The sequence below is a fragment of the Psammomys obesus genome, unplaced genomic scaffold, assembly GCF_907164565.1.
Source record: "Psammomys obesus unplaced genomic scaffold, mPsaObe1.curated_primary_1811, whole genome shotgun sequence".
In the NCBI taxonomy this organism is placed as follows: Eukaryota; Metazoa; Chordata; class Mammalia; order Rodentia; family Muridae; genus Psammomys; species Psammomys obesus.
The window spans coordinates 664,305-669,457 of NW_026596176.1; positions in this window are offsets into that span (position 1 = coordinate 664,305).

Below are 5,153 nucleotides of genomic sequence, written 5' to 3' on the forward strand. Positions count from 1 at the left end.
TAAAGAACTGGGTGTAACAGTGAGAAATAGTCTCCTAGGAGACTACAGTTGGAGGTACCTGCTGGTTGAGGTTGCAGTTCTTGCCTGGTCCAGATAGCCATTGTGAGACAGTACTCCTTCCCCTTAGTGGGGTCCCCTGCTCTTTGCCTGACTTCATCTGGAGAGTGTCTTTAGACACAGATACTTCTAACCACATTTGATATATGGCCTCTGACACACCTTCTTGCTAGTTCTCCATTCCCTGCACATATATGTTAATTACATACAGTGTTTTCATTTATATGATAGGAGCATGCTGTATAATGCAAATCAAGCATCCTTGAAGTGCCTAGTTGCAACCAATTATGTACACCTATTCTTGGAGCCCCCACCCCACAAGAGGTATATAGCCTTTGTTCTCTGGAATTAAAGTTGAATTAGCCATCAGCTGTTCCCTGGGTGTGTGATCCCTGTACTTGGTGCTTGGTGCTCAGTGGCCATCCTAGGCATACTTCTTGTCTTGTATGCCTCCTGACTTCCTGGGATGCTGGGAGACAGCACTCAGGTGAGAGTGTTCTGCCCAGTTCGCGAACCCCAAAAGACCAGGAATAAATAGACTCTGCTGTAAATACATGAGGTTCTTTTTATTATAAATCATTACAAGCTGCAGCTTCCCCCCCCACCCCCACCACCGAAGCGGTGAGAGCCGAGAGCCTCATGCTCAGATTAGTTGAGTGATTTAAAGATTATGGTCCCTCCCAGCAGAGGCAGAGGCAATTCCTGCCTGGCAAGCATCTATTGGTTGAAACACTCCATTTTGAATTGATTGGCTATAGGAAGGTCCCCAAACCATTAATGATCTGGTGTCCCTCCCTAGGGGATGGGCCAGTTTCCTAGCAACTGTATCTCTAGTGGGTGGGGAAAGAATGCAGTAAGGCGGGTTCTTCCCCTCAGGGCATTACTGGAACTCTCCACCCACCTAGTTCAGACCTTAAATATTATTAATAGCTGCTGATTTTTAATCTTTTGGTCTCTCAAGAGGAGAACCAACAACTGCCTTCTGCATATGCTTGTGAGGAACTGTTTTGATTAGGTTAATTGAGGTGGGAAGACCTGCTTACTATATTCCCTGAGCTAAGAGATTCTGGACTATGTTGAGCACAAGGTTTCATCACTTTCTTCTTTTTGGTTGTAGGTACAATATGTTAGCTACCTCAGGTTACTGCTGCCATGACTTCATCACCATGATGGGCTGTAACTTTTGACTCTCCCTTAAGTTGCTTTCTTTGTCAAGGTGTTTTATCACAAAAACAGAAAAAGTAGCTAAGACACCTTCTCTTCTCAACTTGGTTTTATCACAGTCACCAGAAAAATAACTAACACAGAATGTGGAAAGGTAGTCACTCTCTAGAGCTTTTTAAATGAAAAAAGTTTAAATGGTTTCCGGGTGGGTAAAAACACTCAGATCTGCTTAACGAGACATACAGGTACCAGGGAGAAGTCAAAAATAAAGAAAATTCTTGCTACAACTTGGTGAATAATACTGAAACAAACATGGGAGTGCAAGAATCTTTATGAGGTGGTGATGTTATTTCATTTGTGCATATACGCAGAAGAAGAGATTACGGTAACACAATAAACAGGTCTTTTCAAATTTATTTAATAACCATACTATTTTCCATCAAGGCGGTACCAGTCTATGTTTCCTCCAGCAGTGTACAAGGGTTCCCTATTCTCCACACTCTTTACAACCCTTTGTCACCTCTTCCCTTTGGTGATGGACATCCTAGCATGTGTGAGGTGATGTCTTACAGTGGCTTTGATTGGCACTTACAGTATGGTTAGTGATTCCGAATACTTTTCTGTATACTTACTGGGAATTTTATATCTTCTTGAAGACAAATAAAATCCAGGACTTTGTCCATTTTATTTTTTATTAGTATTTTTTAGTTAGCATATAAAACAATGTGCTTCATTATGACATTTTCACATATGTATATCATTGTACTTTGTTCATATTCCCATTACCCTCTTATGTTTTCACCTCCTACAACTGGTCGGCTCTCTCACTGACAGTAACTGATGGAGGGCACTACTTACAGGTACCTTGTATAGAATAAGGAGGAGATTTTAACTAGTCTTGGTGGGAGGTATCTGTAAGGAAAAACTCTCAAGTTGTAGTCATCATGGAAAAGGAAGATGTGGTTCCTAGTTTTTGCCCATGCTGGTCAAAAATTTTTAAACATTCTTGCTTGGACCAGAAGAAGGATTTGCCATCCCTCTGAGCCTTACCGCAGGAAGGTTTTGACATTTTCATGGATCTGGAGCATTGAGGTCCTTGACAGGGCTGTTTCCATGTCAACAATACACATGCAATCAGGACTTTATCTGTTTCTCATAGGTATAATCATATTTCATCATATTCATGTATGACATTCTTTTTTAAATTTAATTTTATTTGTTTATTTACTTTACACTCCAAACTACCCCTCCCTCTCCTCCTCCCCCTTCCCCTCTCCTTTTTCCCCCAGAGAAGTTGAGTCCCCCCCTCCCCCCCGTATCAAACCTCCTCAGAAAGTCAAGATACATCAGGACTGAGCATATCCTGCCAGGCAAGGCAGCCCTGCCAGGGGGAACTGGTCCAACTCACCAGGCAACCTACATGAAGACCAAACCATCCATCAGCCACATATGTGGAAGGGGCCAGATCATGCATGCTCCTTAGTTGATGTCTCAGTTTCTGTAAGCCCCCATGGGACTGGGTTACTTATCTTTGTTGGCTAAATGGGGTTCCTGTTCCCTTCAGGTCCTTCCATCTTTACCCCAACACTTCCACAGGACCCCTGGAGCTCTGCCCTATGCTTGGCTGCAAGTCCCAGCATCTGTCTCTATCCACTGCTGGGTGGAGCCTCTCAGAAGACAGTCAAGTTAGGTTCCTGTCTGTAAACATAGCAGAGCATCATTAATAGTGTCAGGAGGTGGCTCTCTACCATGGGGTGGGTCTCAGGTTGGGCCAGTTGTTGGTTGGACATTCCCTCAATCTCTGTTCCCTCTTTATCCCTGCACTTCCTGTAGGCAGGGTAATTTTTGGATCGCCGGTTTTGTTGGTGGTTGTTGTCCACCTCCCTCCACTAGTCCTGCCTGGCTAGGAGGTAGTCACTTCAGTCTCCATGTCCTCCCAGTTAAGAGTCCTAGTTAGAGTCACACTCATATCCTCCCAGGAGCCTACTCTATTGCAGTCCTCTAGCTTGTTAAAGAGATGCCCCCCTCAGTTTCCCTTCTTGTTCAAAGCCCTCTCATCTCCCAACCCCATTCTTCCCACATCTGATCCCCACCCCTCTTTCCCTCCCAATTCCAACTCCTGCCCAGTTCCCTTTCTTCATCCACTTCTGCTTTCTATTCTGTTTTCCCTATTGAGTGACATTCTGGAGCCCTCTTCTGGGCCCTCCTTGTTGCTTAGCTTCTTTGGGTCTGTGGCTTGTAGTATGGTTACCCTGTACTCTATGGCTAATATCCACTTATAAGTGAGTACATACCACTTTCTGGGTCTGGGTTACCTCACTCAGGATGATCTTTTCTAGTTCCATCCATTTGCCTGCAAATTCTTGAATAAAAATGGGGACAGGGACTGTCCTGACATGAACTGGTTGGCCTGCTCTTTGATCACCTCTCCCCAAGGGAGCAGCAGCCTTACCAGGCCACAGAAGAGAATGCAGTCACTCCTGATGAGACCTGATAGACTAAGATCAGAGGGAAGGGGAGGAGGACCTCCCTTTTCAGTGGACTGGGAGAGGGACATGGGTGGGGAAGAGGGAGAGTGGGATTGGGAGGGGAGGAGGGAGGGAGGTACAGGGGGGATACAAAGTGAATAAACTGTAATTAATAATAAAATAAAATAAAAAATTGTAACAAGAATGTTTTCATTAAGTGTTGACAAAAGGAAGTAGGAAGCAGGCACAGTGATGAAATGCCTCTAAGGGGATGCCATTTTGTCCTGATTCTATTTTGTGTCTGCCTAGACACTCCTCAGCTGTCCACTCCCCATGTGCCACATAGCCACATCTACCTTGGCAGTGCTTTTGGAACTGTTCATGAGTCTGACCATGGTCCAGATGCATTAACTAGAATAACTGATGTTTGTGCACAATAAAACAGAAAACTAAAAAAACTAAAAGGAAGTGTGAATCAGAAACAGTTGTTGTGTGGTATCTTGAAAACACTGCAAAGCTTTGCAAAAGCATAGGTGTTGCTCAGAATCCCCTCAAACACTTATTGTGATTTTTTTTTTTTTTTTTTTTTTTTGGTCTTAAAAATGCAGTACTGCTGAGCTTTGACACCAAGAAACTCTGACAGATGAACCCAGATCTTGGTTGGTGACTAACAAAAGGACTCATGTACTCTTAATTGTCTTAAATAGTGTGGTTGCCAAGAACTCTGTTAATTATTTTAGTGACTCACATCTGCAGTCTCAGCTGAAACTTGAGGTAGGAGGATTGCCTCTAGATCAAGGTCAGGCTGTGCAACTCAGTAAGGTCAGTATGGGCTAGAGTATGATCTGGTCTGGTCAGATGGCTCCCTGGATATGGCTGCTTGCTGTTAAGCCTGAAGAACTGAGTTCAATCCCTGGCATCTAAATGTCAGAAGAAGAGAACTGACTCATAAGTAAGAGCTTGTCTCTAAAAATAAAAGGAAAGCTGATAGGGAAAAGTGGTGGGGGAACTTGGGGAGAAGTTGTAAGCTAGGGAATAGGAGGTGGATTTGGTCTAATCACATTATATGTATGTATTATTAATAAGTAAAATATTTAAAATGTTACTAAAGAAGGAAAAGGAAGCTGAGAAGAAAGTTGGATGCAGGGACAGTGAAATGCTGTGAGGTAGTTTTGGGTGGTAGCAGAACTGGAAAGAGCCGAGAATGTGGAATGGATGTGAACTGGGGAAGGTGGTGAAACAGTGCGGCCACTTCTGGGAAGGGAGAGGTGGCTGGCACTTGGAGACATAGCTCACACTCTGCTCTGCATCTGCTAGCCTCAAAAAGCATCCGTGCATCTTGTAAATGGTTTTTCAAGTCAGAAGGACAGTTTACAAGAGAAAAGCGCAAACTCACGTGACCATATTAGGGTAATTCTCAGCACTATTGGTAACTGGAGAAGTAAAAATTGCACAGTTGAGTGC